Here is a 22,135-nt window from a genome sequence, read left to right on the forward strand (position 1 = left end):
TTAAGATTTTAATGAATTTATTTTATATTTATTAAATAAAATTATTTAAATTCTTTCACTAATGATAAACTTATTATAGGACACATGTTAGTTATATCGAAAAATATTTTTGTTTTCGATTTTGGTATAGCGTCATATGTATTTTAATGGGTTAAGTACGATTTTGGTCCCTAACGTAGAGGTTGAAAATTTATTTCGTCTCCGACCTTTTTTTCGCTACAAAATGGTCCCGAAGGTTTCATTTTGTTTTAAAATCGACCTTCGGACGAAAATATCCTTCTCCTTTCTTTCCCAAAATCAACTAAAATGCAGAAATCGAAGCAGAATGCAGAGGCAGAAAGCAGACGCAGAAAACAGAAGCAGTGAAACAACAACAACAATGAAACACCAACTAGAAGAACAACACCAACAACAACAATGGATAATGAAATCAGAGCAACAACAATGGATAATGAAATCAGAGCAGCAACAAAAGCAAAACCAGAAGCAGAAGCAAAAGCAGAAACGGCGAGAAGCATCGACGACCGATTAATATTTTATTTTATAATTTTTTAATGAGGGATAATTTGATAATAAAAATAAAAAATTGGTAAAAATGACGATTTTAAAACAAAATGAAACCTTCGTGACCATTTTATAATGAAAAAAAGATCGGGGACAAAATAAATTTCAGCCTCTAAATTAGGACCAAAATCGTACTTAACCCTATTTTAATTAACTTGTTACATCAGGATTTAATTTATGATATTAATACTTAATGGAGCAAACTAATAATATGGACTAAAATAGAAAGTTTTTAAATTTTATAAGAAATAAAACTAAAAATATATAAATAATAAACTTATTTAAGCCTTTAAATATTTTATTTTAATACAATTCTGTGTATTTATCAAAAGTGTTTATAATTTATAGGACAGATCGAGTATGTAATAATACAATATGAAAGTTGATGACACAAGATACACAGGATAGATCGTGGTTCAATTTCATTTACTTAGTTAGGGTTTTGCTCATACTTTTGTCTTCTACTTCTAAATCAAACAAGACGAAAATAATTATACTCCTCTAGTTACCAGCACTAAAATGATTGTTTAATTTTCAAGGTATGGTTAAAAAGCTAAAATGAGATATGGTAATTGAATATAATTTTATTATGATCTAAATTTTGATATTTTAAATGAATAAGTAAATTACATAATTAAATTAATAATATGAAGAGTTGCTAAATTCTTTACGCTAACTATAGAACATAAGAATTGAAACATTAAGTATGTATTCATGTGATCAATGAGACAATTCTTATTTTATTTTTTATTTTAGATTTTTAATGTAAAATTCATCAATAATTGATAAATTTGCAACGGATTTAGATTATCTAAATTTTAAATTTTACTTTAAAGAGTAAAGTGTGATCTCTCACCATTTATTTCATAAGTAGGACCAAGAGTAAATATGAGAGAGAAATCATTCAAATATTTAATGGTAGAAGATCACATTGATGCCAGGGCATTTTGGCCAGTTTCACTGATATTTTCTTTACTATTTTAGGGTAGTTTCATGCATTTTTCTTAGGAAATAAGCAAGTTTTGGGTAGAATTTCACTTACATCTTGATTCAAGCAAACATTGTGCACTTTACATGATTTCATGAGACTTATGCAAGAATTGTATGACAAACTGGATGATGCATGTCTCATGATTTGGATTAGAACTTTGATGCACTCTATTGCTTGATTTCAGGACAAAGGAAGCAAGGCGTTTTGAAACGTTAGTGACAAAGGTAAGTGTCACTAATGTTTTCGAAGATTTGGCAAGCCTACGTTAAAGGTCACGTTAGTCACACTAACGTGAACTCTAACGTAAGGGGAAGGGAGGATTCTCAACGTTATTGGAAAAAGTAAGTCCCAATAACGTGTGCGAAGGACCAAGAGGCAACGTTAGTGGTCACGTTGGTGCCACTAACGTTGAAGTTAACATGGATCATCCTTGGGTTAGGAACGTTAGTGAAAAAGGCGAATGCCACTAACGTTCTCGAACCCACACTTTCACTTAACGTTAACACCACTAACGTCCTAAGCTAAAAGTCCCTGCCCACTTCATACTTTCTCTCTGCAAGTAAAGCTAAGCCCACTGAAGAAGATAACTGCTTCAAACTCAAGATCCAAAGGCCCATATCCAAGATTTGAAGAACCAACTAGAAGATCAGAAGAGTAGTATATATAGGGGTAGTTTTGAATTAGAAAGGGGGTTGGAAAATTGAGAACTACTCTCTGTATTTTACTTTCTCTGCAGCTTTTAGTTTAATTCTCAGAATGTACTCTCCATCAATGCTTTTCATTCCCAGAGCTATGAACAACTAAATCCCTTTCATTGGGTTAGGGAGCTCTGTTGTAATTTGATGGATCAATATTAGTTTTTATTATTCTTCTTCTATCTTTTCTCTTGATTTTACTAGAAAGCTTTCAATCTTCATTCAATTGGGTAGTTATCTTGGAAAAGAAGCTATTCATACTTGGATCTCTTCGGAACTTTGGAAGAAGAATGAAGAGATCATGCTAGAAATGCTTTCTCATGTTGGACTAAATTGGGGTTTGGATGGATATAGTGACATATAATCCTAGCAACACTTTGATTTGGAAATACATGTGGTATAATCAGTGACCATACTTCATCTCTTCTCATGAGCAATTGACCAAGGAATTGGCTATTGATCAAGATTTGAGAGATTGAATTACTAATAAGAAATTGGAATTCGATCACTTAAGATTGCCAAGGAGATCAATGAATGCATTGATTGAGGAAGAGATGAAAATGAACTTGATCCGGAGAATGCAACATCTCCTAAGCCCAATGAATTTCCATTTCTGATCTTACCCATTCTCTTTACTTTCTGTTATTTACTTTCATGCTAAACTCCCCTTCCCCATTCAAGATTCTGCAATTTACTTTCCCTATTTACATTCAGCTCTTTATTTCCAGCATTTACGTTTCTGCTATTTACTTTTCTGCCATTTAATTTTCTGCAAATCTCAAATCCAATTCTACTTAGTTCAACTAGAACATTCCTCTAATTAAAGTTGCTTGACTAATCAATCCCCGTGGGATTCGACCTCACTCTATTGTGAGTTTTTACTTGACGACAATTCGGTATACTTGCCGAAGGAAAATTGTTGAGAGACAAGTTTCCGTGCATCAAGTTTATGGCGCCGTTGCCGGGGATTGATTTTGTATCAACAATGATTAAATTGGAGGATAACTAGATTGAGCAATTTTTCTTTTGTTTGATTTAAAATTCTGTTTAAGCTATTTACTGTCAGTTTAGTTATTTTCTTCCCTTTCCCCTACTTTTTTTTAGTTGTTTACAATTCAGTCCACTAACCCACTAACTGTTTGATATATTGCATCACTCACACTAATAGAAATTCTAACAGAAATACTTTCTGCATCTATTTCCTTGCTTGTGCCTTGTTGGTTGTATGATAGAGAGAAGAAGCGGGGCTTCAACTTCCTTTGATTCTGAACCTGAGAGGACCTTCCTTAGATTAAGGAGGGAAGCAAGAGGAAAGAGAGTAGTTGGTGCTGAGGAAGAGGAGGAGTATTTTGAACCAAACATAGATGAAAATATGGAGAACCATCATGAAGAAGAGGCTCACAACCATGGCAGAGAAGGTCTAGCAAATCATGCTGGGCAGGAGAGAAGAGTTTTAGGCTCTTATATCAACCCAAACCCAGGAAACTGTGGGAGTAGCATTCAAAAGCTAACCATACATGCCAACAACTTTGAACTAAAGCCACAGCTCATCACCCTTGTTCAGAACAACTGTTCATTCGGAGGAGGTGTCCAAAAAGACCCCAACCAACATTTAACCACCTTCCTGAGGATATGTGATACTGTGAAATCTAACGGTGTTCATCCTGACACCTATAGACTACTTTTATTTTCCTTCTCACTCAAGGACAAGGCATCCAAATGGCTAGAGTCCTTCCCGAAGGAGAGCTTAACAACTTGGGAAGATGTGGTGAACAAATTCTTGGCAAGATTCTATCCTCCTCAAAGAATCAACAGGTTGAGAGCTGAAGTTCAAACTTTCAGGCAACAAGATGGTGAGACTCTCTACGAAGCATGGGAGAGGTTTAAGGACCTGACAAGAAGGTGTCCACCATATATGTTCAATGAATGGGTGCAGTTGCACATTTTCTATGAAGGTCTTTCATATGAATCAAAGAAGGCAGTAGACCACTCATCCGGGGGATCTCTGAACAAGAAGAAGACCATTGAAGAAGCCATAGATGTCATTGAGACTGTAGCAGAGAATGACTACTTCTATGCTTCCGAAAGAGGCAACACTAGAGGAGTGATGGAGCTAAACAATGTGGATGCACTGCTGGCCCAAAACAAGCTTATTACCAAGCAGCTGGCTGACCTCACCAAGAAGATGGAGAGGAACCAAGTAGCAACAATCACCACCTCATCAGCAACCCAAGAGGGGGTGAATACAGAGGCAGAAGGAGAGCATGAACAAGCCAACTACATTGGAAACTCACCCAGGCAAGCACATGATCCATACTCCAAGACCTACAACCCTGGTTGGAGGAATCACCCAAACTTTGGGTGGGGAAATCAACAAGATCAAGGTCAAGATCAGAGACGTCACAACCCCAACAACCATGCAGCTCACCAACATTCCACACAGAGATCATGTCAACACCACCCTAACAACACCTCTCCACATCCATACCAAAACCAAAATAACCCTTCTCATCCATCCAATCCCAACACATCATCATCTGATGACAGACTCTCAAGGATTGAGAAACTACTTGAAGGCATATGCAAAGATATTCAAGACAGTAAGGCATTCCGAGAAGAAGTGCGGTCCAATATGCAGAATCAAGATGCTGCCATCAAGAAACTTGAGACACAAATTGGCTACCTATTCAAGCAAATTTCCAGCCACAACCCTCGCAGCGATACTAACTCAGATCAAAGGGAGGAGTGTCAAGCTATCACCCTCAGGAGTGGGAAGGAACTGAAAGAAGCCTCCCAGAAACCACAAGAAAAGGGCTCAAATGAAAAGGAAGAAGAGTAAGATGGAGCTCGAGTTTCCACTTCGAGTCTGCAAAAAAAAGAAGAGATGCTGAAGCCAGACGTCCCAAGTGTCCCATATCCTCAGCAATTGAAGAAGAAGGGGGATGACAACCAGTTCTTAAGATTTTTGGAAATCTTCAAGAAACTACAAATCAACATACCCTTTGCTGAAGCAATAGAGCAAATGCCGCTCTACGCCAAGTTTTTAAAGGAGTTAATGACTAAGAAGAGAAGCTGGAAGAGCAACGAAACTGTGATACTAACTGAAGAATGTAGTGCTATCATTCAGCATAAACTTTCCCAGAAATTGAAGGATCCTGGGAGCTTCCAAATCCCTTGTATTATAGGGGAGATCACAGTGGAGAAGGCTCTATGTGACTTAGGAGCCAGCATAAATCTGATGTCAGTAGCTATGATGAGAAAAATGATGATCGAGGAGGCTAAGCCAACAAAAATGGCCCTACAACTGGCAGACCGATCGTTCAAGTTCCCTCATGGTGTAGTAGAAGATTTGCTGGTGAAGATAGGGGATTTCATCTTCCCAGCAGACTTTGTAGTGCTAGACATGCAGGAGGAAGCCAAGGCCTCCATCATCCTGGGAAGGCCGTTCTTGGCCACTGCTGGAGCTGTCATTGATGTCCAAAAAGGTGACCTCACCCTGAGATTACACAATGAAAAGATGACATTCAATGTGTTCAAGGCCATGAGTTACCCACTGGAGCAACTAGGAGAATGTATGAGGTTAGACTCACTGGAAGATGCAGTGCAGGAGAGCTTTGAAGAAGAAGAACCTGAAGGGTTGACAGAGGAGGAATCGACGTCTAGTGAAGAGGCCGCAACAGCAGAAATTCATATACAAGGTGCACCAAAGGAAGAGAATGAAAAGTTAGAAGCACCCAAACTTGAACTCAAAGCACTGCCACCCACTCTCAAATATGCATACTTAGGTGAGAATGAAAGCTACCCAGTGATCATAAACTCATCCCTCAGCCAAGATCAAGAGGATGAACTACTCCAAGTGTTGCGAAAGCATAAGGATGCCATTGGATGGACCCTCGCTGACCTGAAAGGAATCAGTTCGGCCATATGCATGCATAAAATACTGTTGGAAGATGATGCCAAACCATCCATCCAATCCCAAAGGAGGCTGAATCCAATCATGAAGGAAGTAGTACAGAAAGAAGTTATGAAGTTATGGTAGGGAGGGGTAATCTACCCGATCTCAGATAGCCCCTGGGTCAGCCCCGTGCATGTTGTTCCGAAAAAGGGAGGAATCACTGTAGTTCCCAATGAGAGGAACGAACTAATCCCCACCAGGACCGTCACAGGATGGCGGATGTGCATAGACTACAGAAAACTAAATGAAGCTACACGAAAAGATCATTTCCCCCTTCTATTCATGGATCAGATGCTGGAGAGACTTGCAGGACATGCATATTACTGTTTTCTCAACGGTTATTCAGGATATAACCAAATAGTCGTTGATCCCAGAGACCAAGAGAAAACCTCATTCACTTGCCCATATGGAGTGTTTGCCTACAGGCGCATGCCATTTGGGCTATGTAATGCACCTGCAACTTTCCAACGCTGCATGCTTTCTATCTTCTCAGATATGATAGAAAAGTTCATAGAAGTGTTTATGTATGACTTTTCAGTATTTGGAGATTCTTTCCCTGATTGCCTTAACCACTTGGCCCTGGTGTTAAAAAGATGTCAAGAGACCAACCTGGTCTTGAACTGGGAGAAATGTCATTTTATGGTGACAGGAGGAATAGTCCTTGGCCATAAGGTATCTAACCAAGGCATTGAGGTAGACAGAACTAAGGTGGAACTCATTGAAAAGTTACCTCCACCAAGTCTAAAAATTCGAGAGCATTCATAAACTACACTACCAGGCAAAATATAAACCATCCATTACAACACACATATTTACCATTCTATACAAAAAATTCACACACAAGAATCAACCGTAACAAAACTTGGACAAGTGGAGCTTCAACTTAAAGAAGCTTTGGAACACTAACTAGTTTAGCAAGAAATCAAAATGAAAAAAAAAAGAAAGCAAAATAAAGCAGAAAAGGAATCATTCTGATTTATGAATACCTAAAAATGTATAAAATAAATACAATGCTATCCACTTTCTAAAAGGTCAACTATTGATATATATACTAGCACAAGAGAGAGAGCTAATAATAAATCACTAATTAACCAAACTAACACTCTGTTTCTAATAAAGATTTACCATCTTTATCTTTGTTATCCTTCACACCCCCTCAAACTGGAGTATGGTCGAAGAGCTACTCACAGTTTGACCCGTAATCTCTCAAAGGCAGCAGTTGATAATGGCTTTGTAAGGATATCTACAATTTGTTCAATCCCTGGGATATGCACAGTATGCAGGGAATTGTCCCTTAATTTGTCTCGAATCAGCTGGACTTCAAGTTGAAAATGCTTGGTCTTTTCATGTAAGATTGGGTTGTGCATAAGCAAAACTGTGCTAAGGTTATCACAGTAAATAGTGGAAGGAGTTAGAAGAGAAACATCTAACTCTTGAAGAAGGTTTTTAAGTCAGAAGCTTCACAGGATGCCAAACTTCTGAATTTTGCCTCAGTAGAGCTCCTACTAATAGTATATTGCTTCCTACAAGACCAAGACACTAAATTAGTGCCAAAATACATACGAAATCCAGATACTGACCTTCGATCCTCAATATCAGCAGCCCAATCCGAATCTGAGAAAGTATAGAGCCTTATATCATTACATCTGTGAAATGTCAATCCAAACTGCTTTGTCCCTTGTAAGTATCTTAATATCCTCTTTGCTGCTTTCCAATGAAGAAGAAGGGGTGCATGCACAAACTAACTTAATTTGTTGAATGCAAAGGAGAGATTTGGATGGGTGATGGTTAGATATTGCAAGGAACCCACCACTGTCCGGAATAGCTTAGGATCTTCAAAAGCTTCAGCTCCTGAAGACAAGAGCTGTAGAAAAGAAATCATTGGTGTTGGAATTGGAGATGCCTCTCCTATGCCAACTTTAGATAACAAATCTGTTATGTATTTAGTTTGTGACAGATGCAAGATACCATCCTTGGTGTTTTGAATTTCAATGCCCAAGAAATAACTTAATGGTCCCAAATCCTTCAATGAAAATATTTGATCAAGTTGTTGAATCATAGAGGTTATTTGATTAGAGTTATTCCCAGTTATAATTATATCATCAACATAACATAAGATGTAGATTAATGAATTTGAAGTCCTTCTAATAAAGAGAGATGTGTCACAATTAGCACTTTTAAAGCAAAATAGATTCAAAGTTTTACTGAGTTTTAAAAATCATTCTCTTGGGGCTTAAGCCATAAAGAGACTTGTTTAATTTACAAACATGAGTATCACCATTTGTTCAAATCCAATTGGTTGAGACATATAAATAGTGTGTTACAAATCACCATTCAAGAAAGCATTATTAAATCAAATTGCCTAATGATCCAACTTCTAGATAATGCTATATTTAAAACTAATCTAATGGTAGTTGGCGGACTAAAATCTTGCTCAAAATCAAAATCCTCTTATTGATGAAATCTTTGTGCAACTAACCTAGCTTTGTATTTTTGAATTGATCTATCAGGTAGCTTCTTGATTGTGTACACCCATTTACTCCCAATAATTCTAGCTTTTTGAGGTATAGGGACTAAATCCCAGGTTTTAGTTCTTAGAAGAGCATCATACTCTTCAACATAGCTCTATGCCAATGTGAAATACCAAGAGCAATAGTTAGTATTTTAGAAATATAATCTAGACTATTGGTGATAGTATTAACCGTAGTAGTAAATGTTTTTGGTCTAGAAGAACCAGTTTTAGACCTGGTTGCCATAGGGTGTATATTTAGAGAAGGTTTAGATTGTTGTGACTCAAATAGGGAATTATCTTCTCTCAACAGTAGAAGGCTCTATGTTGATATCTGATATGGGTATTATAGAATCAGTCCCAAAAGAGGAGGGATTTGGACATTGACTTTCACCATTAGTTTGAGTACCTTGGTGAGTTTGAGTGTCAGGATGCTTTAAATTATTATTAGTAGTAACTATATCATCATTTCTAGTAGTACGAGAAGGACAATCATTAATATTAGTGGTAGTGCTAGTGTTACTTGGCATAAAAGAATCTGCAATAATAAAAGGAGTATTAAGAGTAGTGCAAAGCTTATAATGTGACACCAAAGTAGGAAAATTAGAACTTATTACTTGATCTGTATTGAGAGGAACCTGTGAAGAATTCGCAGAAGAAGATTGATGAAATAATTCAAGATAGAAAAATTCAGACTCATTAAAGTATACATGTCGAAATATATAAATTCTGTCAGTAGAGTCAAGACATTTATAACCCTTATAATTTGTAGCATAACCTAAAAACAAGCATTTCTTAGATCTAGATTCAAGTTTGTTATTAGTGTAAGATCTCAATAATGGATAGCAAGAACAGCAAAAAATTTTTAGAAAACTATAATCTAGTTTACGATTGAATGAAACTTCATGTGGTGATTTGTTAGCCAAAACAATAGTAGGTAAACGATTGATTAAATAAGTGGATGTAATAACAGTTTCATCCCAATAAGTTAAGGGCATAAAGGCAGTAGATAACATAGACAAACTCATTTCAATGAGGTGTCTATGCTTCTTCTCTACACAGCCATTCTGTTCAGGAACATAAGGACATGAAAATCTATGTAAGATGCCTTCTTGTGCTATAAAATTAGCAAAAGAAAGAGATTTATATTCACCTCCATTATCAAACTGAAACTCCTTAATTTTGTAATTAGTAAGATTTTCCATTAGATTTCTATATTGTTTAAAGGCATGTAAAACTTGTGACTTGTTAACAAGTAAATAAGTACAAGTGTACCTACTAAAAGCATCTATAAAAGCATCATAATATCGATAACCAAGATGAGACACAATGGGGGCAGGACCCCATACATCACTATAAACTAATTGTAAAGGAAAAGTATAAGATGTAGTAGAATCTGAAAAAGGAAGTTTATGCATTTTTGCTTCAACACAATTATTACAAATCTTAGAAATGAATTCAAAATTGAGAGTTTTGTGAGCTATAGTACATTGATTGAGAATTAATTGAACTGTTTTAGGGGCTGAATGTCCTAAATGTTTGTGCCACAAATAAAAAATAGAACAAGAAATAGTAAAGACACGAGGAGGATTAGAAACTGATGTAGTTTGAGGCACAGCCACATTCACAAATTGATAAAGGCCTCCTTTTCTAAAATCTTGTAGTAGAACTTTCTGGGTGAACTGACAACGAACAACACAGTAAGTTGCATGAAATTCAAAGTAAACAAAATTATCTTGAATAATCTTAGATACACTAATTAGGTTTTTAGTAATGTGAGGTGTGTGAATTAACTGTTGTAATGAAAACTAGCATTTAGAATCCAAAGAATACAAGAAAAAACTACCAATATGAGAGATAGAGATACCTGAATCATTGCCAACTTGAACCTGCTCAGGACCAGAGTATTCAGAGCAAGATAGCATGTTTGATTGATGTGGAGTCACATGATGTGAGGTTCCTTTATTTGAATACCGTGCTGGATCGGAAATGGTAGACGGTGCAGCTAGAAAATCTTGTGGATTAAAAAAAGATGAAGTTGGTGGTGAAGTTAAGGTATTGTTTTATGAAGAGGAAGCTGGTAATGCAATATTGTATCCATAATTATTAGGCCTAAAGGATTGAGACTGGGAAGGGGCTGGAATTTCTTGATTAAATCGATGGAAGCAGTGCCAAGTAATGTGGCCAAAACGCCCACAAACTTGGCACTGAGGTCTAGGAAAATTATAGAAAGATCTTCCTCCTCCTTTTGTGAATCTTCCACATCCTCTCCCTCTTCTTCCTCCAGTTCCACGATTGAAGTTTGGAATGGATGGAAAGGAGGTTTGTGTGAGGTTAGCTTGCATCACTAGATTCTCTGGTTTTCTATACTTGTCCAACATTTCATCATGAGTTAACAACGTAGTTTCAACTTCACATAGGGTAAACATATCTGGTTTTGAAATGATGGTAGTCAAAAGCATTTGATAATCTTCATTTAGACCTTCAAAAATAGTTTTAACCTATTTTTCTGGTTTGAGAGGCTTTTCCAAGGCTGCTAATAACTCTGCAATGACTTTGATCTTTGAAATATATTCTGAAGCAGTGAGGTTGTGTTTCTTGATATGTTTGAGCTTTGCCTTTAATTGTTTGATTCGAAATTTTGTAGACTTAGCAAAATATACCTCAATCCTATTCCAAATCTGATAGCTATAAGTGCATCCAACCATTTTAGATTTGATAGCAGAGTCCATAGAGGCCAGCAACCATGAAATTAGGTTTTGATAATCTTGAATCCATTGTTTGTTTGAGAAGATTCAATACCAGCAAATTGATTTTCTGAATTTTCAAAAGGTGCATGGATCTTTTCTTGATAAAGGTGATTTTCCAATGCTTGTCCTCGAATGACTGCCAAAGTTTGTTGCTCCCATGTCTTGTGGTTATTTCCCCCCAACTTATCTTGAATCGGATTAAAGGGCCTTTGGTTGAAAATTTGAAGTGGAATCTGAGAAGAATTTGTATTTGCAGTACTTGGATCTTTATTAGCAGAGATAGTAGAATCATCTGACGGAGAAGCCATGGATCTTCAAAAGACCTAAGCTCTTGATACCATAAAGAAGCTTTGAACACTAACTAGTTTAGCAAGAAATCAAAATGAAGAAAAGAAAGGAAAGCAAAACGAAGCAGAAAAGGAACCCTTCTGATTCATGAATACCTTGAAATGTATAAAATGAATACAATGCTATCCACTTCATAAAAGGTCAACTACTGATATATATATACTAGCACAAGAGAGAGAGCTAATAACAAACCACTAATTAACCAAACTAACACTCTGTTTCTAATAAAGATTTACCATCTTTATCTTTGTTATCCTTCACACAACTATTTGAGCTACAAACAACATGGTCTTATTCTTGGATGTTCCTATAGAAGGAAAATAGGAGTACAAACTAGAATACATCAACATAGTCAAAAAATCATAGCAAATAAGGAAGTCAACTTCAGAATAATCAAGAATGTTCTAATGGAGATATGGAGAAACCCGAGAAGGGTCTCTATTACCAAAGTGGAAAATGTTAGCGTATAATTAAGATCAATTAAGATTAGTTAGTATCATTTATATTTTTATAGCACATCTATGTATTTATTATAGAATTTTGTGCTTGTATTGCTTTGATTTTGCTAGCACCTATATATACCCTTGTACATTGTACTTTTCCATTCACACTCAATACTCTCTTGTTTTTAACAGAAAAAAACAAGGCGCTAATCAATTTTGAAAATGAGAAGAAGGCTACAGGTTTTGAATGGTGGCCATGGAGCATAAACAAATATTTGATCAATCTAAAGGTATGGTCACAGAATATATCAATACAGGAAGTTGAGCACAACTTTATAGAGTTTTGGGTGCAGATTTATGGATTGCCACTAGAACACATGAATTCCAAACAACTAGAATAATAGGGGATAGAATGGAAATTGTTGAGGAAATGGAAGACCAATAAAAAACAAGGTTATGTTAGAGTGAGAGTTACTTTGAAAGTTAGCAAGCCCTTACCTACTAGATTTTAGACTATTAGAAATAACTTGCCCAATGCATGGATTCAGTTCAAATACAAAAGTGTGTAAGATGCTTTTTGCTTTAACTGCAGAGTCTTGGGACATGTCAAGAAAGAATGCAACAAAGAGAGGTTGATGGCTATATAAAATTTAGATGTGCAAAGATACACAGTAAATTTGGAGGTTAATCAGGCAAGAATTTTATATGTTGTGGTGGAAAAGGAGAAGGAAGGGGACAGTAAAGAAAAATTGGAGAAAGAAGGAGTGGTACGTAAAAAAATAACACATGGTATGGGAGAGTTAGATCTATAAGAGTTTGTAGTAAGTGGAGTAGCTATTAGTCAAGAAAAAACAATGACAAAAATGGAGAGGAGAGGCCTAAAAATCAGGAGAGCAAAGGAAAAGCAAAACTGGAAAAAGGAAAGCAAGTGAGAGAAATTCTAGAAAATTAGTTGATGAATGGAGAAGATCAAGGGACTAAGGGTCAGAGACTGGTGGAGTATTGGAGAAAAATTTACAACAATTGAGAGAGAAACATAATATATGGAGTTTTGATAGAAATGGGCCTAGCCCAATAGAAAATGTAAGGCAGAATAACAAAGGTATCAGAATAGCTCAAGTAAGATAAAAACTTAATAAAGGGAGCCCAAAGAATATAGCCAATATAAAAAGAAAAAGCTTCTCATGCACTAATGGACCAGAGAAGGTGAATACATTGCTACCAACAAAAAATAAACTTGGAGATAAGGAGCAAAAAAGGCTGGAATAAGCCCATGAAAAAAAGACACCAAGAAAATAAAAAGCTCTTAACAGAGAAATTCGATGGGCGGACTAAAGATGACTTGATACAGGAGATGGGAGAGAACATGAAAATCATCATAACTGAAGCAAAGATAGATGAAATGAATGGCAGATTATGGAGGTACAAAGTTAGAAACATGGAGGAAGGGGGAAAGGAATACCAAAAGGAAGACTCAGGTTCAACGGGACAACGATGGTAACTATTACTTGGTAGAGATGGCTAGTGAAGATAAAGATGAAGAACAAGAGAAACAATAAGGGAGGGAGAAATCAGAAAATTGGAAAATTGAGCTGGCAAACAATATACAATGCAAGTTTAATATAAACAGAAAGAGAAAGGAGGAAGAATATCTTATGATCTTGGCTGTAACTCAAGCAGAGGAGGAGGAGTAGGTTATGATGGAGAGGAGTAAAAGGACCAGGAATGATAAGAATGCAAGAAGAAGCACAAGAAGTCTGAAAGCTAGAGGTGAGAACATTTATTTTTCTATGGATAAGGCTGAGGAGGCAGGCCAATACAAGTCCCACCTTGAGCCATGAGTATTATAAGCTAGAGCTGTCACGGGGTGGATGTCCCTGTGATAGAATCAGAGGTCCAGGATCTCTGTAGAAAATTTAAACCCGATATTTTATTCATGACAGAAACAAGGGTCAAGGATTGTGAAATTGCTAGAATTAGAAGAAAGTTACATTTTGAGAAACATTTTTGTGTAAAACCCTGGAGCTTGTCCGGTGGTCTATGTCTTTTATGGAATAAAAAATTTGATGTTGATGTTTATGCATGGTCTGAAAATTATATAAAAATTAAAATAAAGGAAAGGACTGAATATGAATGGAACTACTGTTTTGCGTATGGTTATCCAAAATTTTAGTAAAGAAAGGTCCAATGGAAAGAGTTGTTAGCTCAGATTTTGTTAGCAGATGATCCATAAATATTTATAGAGAATTTTAATGATATAATCAATCAAGAAAAAAAAGTATGTCTTCTTCCAAAGCCTAGAAATCAAATAGAGGAATTTAGAAATTTTATTAATCATAATGGGCTAATGGACAGAAACTTGAAGGGTGGAAGATTTACTTGGTTTAATAATCCAAGAAGTGGTTTTGTTAGAAGAGAAAGGTTAGACAAGGCCTTGGCAAATTGGGCGTGGAGAATGCTATATCAGAATGCTATATTAATTCACTACCTGCAATCAGCTCAGATCATTGGCTGATACTATTACAATTAAAATCAAAGGAGAGAAGTTCCAAGCAATTCAGATATGAGGTGTATTAAGAAGATTATGAAGAATGCAAGGAGACCATTAGAAAAGAGTGGCACAAAATTAGACAACATCAGAGCAAATGGGAGGAATTCTCTTATAAAGCAAAAAAAATTATAAAAATGAACTAAGTAACTGGAGCAAGAGAACGTTCAAAAAGGCATATAGAGAAATAATTAGATTAAAAAAGGAGCTGAAGAGACTGCAAGAAAGTGATTTAATAGAGAAAATACAACGTATCACAACTCTGAAGAAAGAGATTAAAGCATTATGGAGGAGGGAGAAGAAGTATTGGTATTAGCGGTTAAGAATCAAGTGGTTGAGTTGTGGCGACAAGAGATTTAAAATATTAAATTTTTAAATATATAATCAACAATAATTTGATAAACTCGTTTAAATAAAAAAAATTACTATAAAAAATTACAATTTAAAAATATAAAATTTTAAAATACAAATGACAAAATAACTTTATAATAATTTAATTATTTTTATTATTTTATGTAAAGAGAATTTTATTTATTAAAGTCTAAAAAATAATATTAAAATTAGTACTATAAAAAATATTTTAAATTTAATATTATAAAAAATAAAAGAAATTTATATAAGTAGTAACTTGATTAATTTTTAAAATTTTAGGGATGAAAATTACTTACGTTTGGACTTTCAGGGATTATTTTGATTATAAATAACTTTTTACATGTCAAGTGACACATGGCATGCTAGGTGTCACTGACCTGACACGTTAACTAATCATCTTGTGACACGTTGCATTAACCTACCACGTCATCATGTCACGTGGCACTTAATGTAAACCCCGTAAAATTAGCGAATAATTAAATCAATAAATTAATTTTTTAATAAAAGAAATTTGAAATATAAATTTTATAGTAAAATAAGATAATGCTAATTAAAACAAGAATTTTGATACTAATATCAAAGAATTTGGCCCAAAATTGGGCCAAACAGGTTGGACCGTCAAACCAAGACCAAAATGGACTCAAGGCCCAACTAATTAGCCCAAATAACTTAAAGAAAAGTTCACCTTCTTCTCCATTCAGCATAGGAATGCTGAAACAAGCCAAGGGGAGAGAAGAGAAGGGTTTCAACCCTTGGCCTTGACTAAATCCACCACAACTTCTCACTCCGAACTCCGATTGCGGCACCGTTTGTGGCCACGCGATCACGGCGTTGAGCTCTATAAAGCCCGGTACGTATATTGGTAAGGAATTTTTATTTTCATTCTCAGCCTTTCCTTTTCCCAAATTTTTGAAAAATTATTAGAGTGGTGTTGAGATTTTACTTCTTTGACGTATTAGGACCCGATTAGCTTGAGAAAAACATTCACTCTTGCTTATTTGATGCTTGGGTAAGGTGATAATTCTAGAACCCTAGCTATTTTCTTAATTGAGTATGTTGGGTATTGAATTTTGGGTATATATATGCTATGAAATGTGTTAGGTGTGTATGTATATGTGATATGAAGCTATTGGATGTGTTGGAAGCTTAAGCGGAAGCTTGGTTGATGCTAGAGCTGAATTTTTGGTATTGGGGGCTTGCTTTTCGTCTAAGTGGGTTGCCATGTGCAATTCCTGAAAATCGGCTAAGGTATGGTTTAGGTTTCTCGTATTTAATATATAATGTCTTGTGAAAACTTAGGCTAGATGACTGATGAGCGGATAATTTTACCCTTTTGGCAGTATTTTTATATAGTTTCTAGTATGTTTTAAATGCTTTTTATTATATTTTTATGAGTTTTTATTCAAAAATCATATTTCTAGACTTTACTATGAGTTTGTGTGTTTTTCTGTAATTTCAGGTATTTTCTGGCTGAAATTGAGGGACCTGAGCAAAAATTTGATCCACAGGCTGAGAAATGACTGCAGATGCTGTTGGATTCTGACCTTTCTGTACTCGAAATGGATTTTTTGGAGCTATAGAAGTCCAATTGATGCGCTCTCAATTGCGTTGAAAAGTAGACATCTTGAGCTTTCCAGAAATATATAATAGTCTATACTTGGCCTGAGATTTGATAGCGCAAACTGGCGTTTAAACGCCAACTCCTTACCCTTTTCTGGCATTAAACGCCAGAACTGGCATAAAAGTTGGAGTTGAACGCTCAAACTGGCACAAAAGCTGGAGTTCAACGCCAGGAATAGCCTATGCACGTGGAAGCTTAAGTGCTCAGCCCAACACACACCAAGTGGGCCCCAGAAGTGGATTTCTGCACTATCTATCTTAGCTTACTCATTTTCTGTAAACCTAGGTTACTGGTTCATTATAAAAACCACTTTTAGAGATTCATTTTGGACCTCATGACATTTTTTACATCTGAATTTTGTATCTTCTACGGCATGAGTCTCTAAACTCCATGGTTGGGGGTGAGGAGCTCTGTTGTGTCTCGATGGATTAATGCAATTACTACTGTTTTCCATTCAATCACGCTTGTTTCTATTCTAAGATATTCACTCGCACTTCAACATGATGAATGTGATGATCTGTGACACTCATCACCATTCTCAACCTATGAATGCGTACCTAGAAACCACTTCCGTTCTACCTTAGATTGAGTGTGTATCTCTTTGGTTCCTGGTTCACGAGTTTGATTGCCTCTCCTGACAACAGAGCATTCAAATCCGTGAGATCAGAGTCTTCGTGGTATAAGCTAGAATCAATTGGCAGCATTCTTGAGATCCGAAAAGTCTAAACCTTATCTGTGGTATTCCGAGTAGGATTTGGAAAGGGATGACTGTGATGAGCTTCAAACTCACAAACGTTGGGCACAGTGACAGTGTGCAAAAGGATCAATGGATCTTATTCCAACACTACTGAGAACCGACAGATGATTAGCCCTATGAAACCCGTAGCTGGACCATTTTCACTGAGAGGACGGATGGTAGCCATTGACAACGGTGATCCACCAACATACAGCTTGCCATGGAAGGAACCTTGCATGCGTGAAGAAGAAGACAGTAGAAAAGCAGAGGTTCAGAAGACAAAGTTTCTCTAAAACCTCAACATGTTCTCCATTACTACATAACAAGTATCATTTAATCCATGTTCTTTTATTCATTCCAATTAAAACTGAGAATTATTATTGATATCCTGACTAAGAGTTACAAGATAACCATAGCTTGATTCAAGTCGACAATCTCCGTGGGATCGACCCTTACTCACGTAAGGTATTACTTGGACGACCAGTGCACTTGCTGGTTAGTTGTGTGGAATTACAAAAGTGTGATTGTGATTTCGTGCACCAAGTTTTTGGCGCCGTTGTCGGGGATTGTTCGAGTTTGGACAACTAACGGTTTATTTTGTTGCTTAGATTAGGAAAAATTTTTCTTTTTGGTTTAGAATCTTCTATTATTGTTTTTAGTTAAAATTTTAAAAGCCTTATTTTTCTAAATTATTTTCGAAAATTTTCAAAACCAATAACTTCATAATTTAGTCTTCTGTTTGAGTTTAGTTTCATATTTTAAGTTTGGTGTCAGTTGCATAAGTTTATTTTTCTTTCATTTTTTTCGAATTATTAGTGGTCAGAGTATAAAAATTTTTAAGTTTGGTGTCCTTTGTGTTTCTATTTTCTTAAAAATTTTTCAAAAGTTGCTTTCAGTGTTCATCTTGATATTCAAAGTTTTCCTGTTTGTTTTCTTTGTTTTGATCTAAAAATTTTAAGTTTGGTGACATTTTATTATTTTTCTCTTTCCTCATTGAATTAAAAAATATCTTCCATATTTATTTAATTGAATTCTCAAAAATTTCATTTAAAAATTCAGATTTTTATTTTAGAAAATTTTTTTCTATCTTATCTTAGTTTTGAAATTTCAAAATTCAAAATCCCTTTCAAAAATCATATCCAAAGTTTTCAAATTTTATATTTTAAGTAATTATTTTAGTTTTCGAATTTTATATTTTAATTTCTAATTATTTTATTTTATCTTATTTTTTTTATTTATTCGGTTTGTTTTTAATTAAATAAAATAAAAAAATAAAACAATATTTTATTTGTAATTCACTTCAATTCCCTTTTCTCCATCATGGACCTAAGTAGAAATGAACAGTCCAAAAAGACTCTGGGATCATATGCTAACCCCATTACTGCTGCATATGGGAGTAGCATCTGTATACCTCCCATCAAAGCAAGCAGTTTTGAGCTAAATCCTCAGCTCATTATCATGGTGCAGCAAAATTGCCAGTATTCTGGTCTTCCACAGGAAGAACCTACTGAGTTTCTGGCACAGTTTTTACAAATTGCTAACACAGTACGTGATAAGGAAGTTGATCAGGATGTCTACAGATTATTACTGTTTCCATTTGCTGTAAAAGATCAAGCTAAGAGGTGGTTAAATAACCAACCCACAGCAAGTATAAAAACATGGAAACAGTTATCAGACAAATTCCTGAATCAATATTTCCCTCCAAAAAGGATGAAACAGCTAAGGCTGGACATCCAAGACTTTAAACAAGAGGATCATGAATCCCTTTATAATGCCTGGGAGAGGTACAGAGGAATGCTAAGGAAATGCCCTCTGAAATATTTTCAGAGTGGGTACAGTTAGACATCTTCTACTATGGGCTTACAGAAAAAGCTCAAATATCTCTAGACCACTCAGCTGGTGGATCTATACACATGAGAAAGACAATTGCAGAGGCTCAAGAGCTCATTGATACATGATGAGCGGATAATTTATACGCTTTTGGCATTATTTTTAGTATGTTTTTAGTATATTTTAGTTAGTTTTTATTATATTTTTATTAGTTTTTATTTAAAAATCACATTTCTGGACTTTACTATGAGTTTGTGTATTTTTCTATGATTTCAGGTATTTTCTGGCTGAAATTGAGGGACCTGAGCAAAAATCTGATTCAGAGGCTAAAAAAGGACTGTAGATGCTGTTGGATTCGGACCTCCCTGCACTCGAAGTAGATTTTCTGGAGCTACAGAAGCCCAATTTGTGAGCTCTCAATTGCGTTGGAAAGTAGACATCCTGGGCTTTCCAGCAATATATAATAGTTCATACTTTTCCCAAGATTTGATGGCCCAAACCGGCGTTCAAAGTCAGCATAGAAATTCTGGCGTCAAAACGCCAGAACTGGCACAAAAGCTGGAGTTAAACGCCCAAACTGGCACAAAAGCTGGCGTTTAACTCCAAGAAAAGTCTCTACACGTGAAAGTTTCAATGCTCAGCCCAAGCACACACTAAGTGGGCCCGGAAGAAGATTTCTGCATTAATTAGCTATTTCTGTAAATCCTAGGCTACTAGTTCTCTATAAATAGGACCTTTTGCTATTGTATTTTCATCTTTGAATCATGTTTTGATGATTGAACCCTCCTTGGGAGGCTGGCCATTCGGCCATGCCTAGACCTTTTGTTCTTATGTATTTTCAACGGTGGAGTTTCTACACACCATAGATTAAGGTGTGGAGCTCTGCTGTTCCTCATGAATTAATGCAAAGTACTACTGTTTTTCTATTCAATTCACGCGTACTTCTTCTTTAAGATATTCATTCGTTCTTCAACTTGATGAATGTAATGATCCATGACACTCATCATTATTCTCAGCTATGAACATGTGCCTGACAACCACCTCTGTTCTACTAGCAATGGCTTGAATGTGTATCTCTTGGGTTTCTAATCTAAGATTAGAACTTTCGTGGTATAGGCTAGAATTATTGGCGGCCATTCCTGAGATCCGAAAAGTTTAAACTTTGTCTGTGGTATTCCGAGTAGGATCTGGGAAGGGATGACTGTGACGAGCTTCAAACTCGCGAGTGTTGGGCGTGTGACAGACGCAAAATGATCAATGGATCCTATTCCAACATGATCGAGAACCGACAGATGATTAGCCGTGTAGTGACAGCGTGCGTAGAACATTTTCACTGAGAGGACGGGAAGTAGCCATTGACAACGGTGATGGCCAACATAAAGCTTGCCATGGAAGGGAGTATGAATGATTGGAAGAAGGCAATAGGAAAGCAGAGGTTCAGAAAGAACAAAGCATCTTCATACGCTTATCTGAAATTCCTACCAATGAATTACATGAGTATCTCTATCTTTATTTTATGTTTTATTCATATTTTAATTATCAATTCTCCATAACCATTTGAATCTGCCTGACTGAGATTTACAAGGTGACCATAGCTTGCTTCAAGCCGACAGTCTCCGTGGGATCGACCCTTACTCACGTAAGGTATTGCTTGGACGACCCAGTGCAGTTGCTGGTTAGTTGTGCGGAATTGTGACAAAGTGTGATTCACGTTTGAGAGCTCCAAGTCTTTGGTGCCATTGTTGATGATCACAATTTCGTGCACCAAGTTTTTGCCGCCGTTGCCGGGGATTGTTCGAGTTTGGACAACTGACGGCTCATCTTGTTGCTTAGATTAGGTAATTTTATTTTATGTTTAAGCTTTTTACTTTGTATTTTCGAAATTTTTTTTTTCAAAAATACAAAAAAAATTTCTATTTTGTTCTTCAGAGTTTTTAAGAATGAATTCTAGAGTTTCATGATGATTTGTTGAAGTCTGGCTGGCTGTGAAGCCATGTCTAATCTTTTGGACCGAGGTTTCAACTTATCATCATAAGAGCTTGTTGATTTCTATCAATTTTGCTGTTGAAAGTAATGATCTGCTAAAACTTGGCTGGCCATTGGCCATGTCTAGTGTTTTGGACCGGAGCTTTCTTTGAAAGCTTGGCTGGCTAGTAAGCCATGTCTAATTCCTGGACCGGAGTCTTAGACTAGCATTGCAATGATTCCTGGAATTCTTATTAAAAATTTTAAATTCCTTTATTTTCCTTTCCATATAATTTTCGAAAAATCACAAAAAAATTTATAAAACCATAAAAATAAAAAATATTTTATGTTTTTTGTTTGAGTCTGATACGCGGAAAACTTGTCTTGCAACAAATTTCCTTCGGCAAGTGTACCGAATTCGTCGTCAAGTAAAAACTCACAATAGAGTGAGGTCGAATCCCACAGAGATTGATTGATCAAGCAACTTTAATTAGAAGAATGTTCTAGTTGAGCGAACCAGAATTTGAGTTGAGAATTGCAGAAAATTAAATGGCGGGAAAGTAAATACCAGAAACAGTAAATGCTAGAATTAAAGAGCTGAATGTAAATGGCGAAAAGTAAATTGCAGAATCTTAAATGGAAATGGGGTAATTGCTCATAAAAGTAAATGGCAGGAATTAAAGAGAATGAGTAAGATCAAAAATGGGGAGTTCATTGGGCTCAGGAGATGTTGCATTCTCCGGATCAAGTTCATTTTCATCTCTTCCTCAATCAATGCATTCATTGATCTCCTTAACAATCTTAAGTG

This window comes from Arachis ipaensis, chromosome B09 (assembly GCF_000816755.2).
Source record: "Arachis ipaensis cultivar K30076 chromosome B09, Araip1.1, whole genome shotgun sequence".
Classification (NCBI taxonomy): Eukaryota; Viridiplantae; Streptophyta; class Magnoliopsida; order Fabales; family Fabaceae; genus Arachis; species Arachis ipaensis.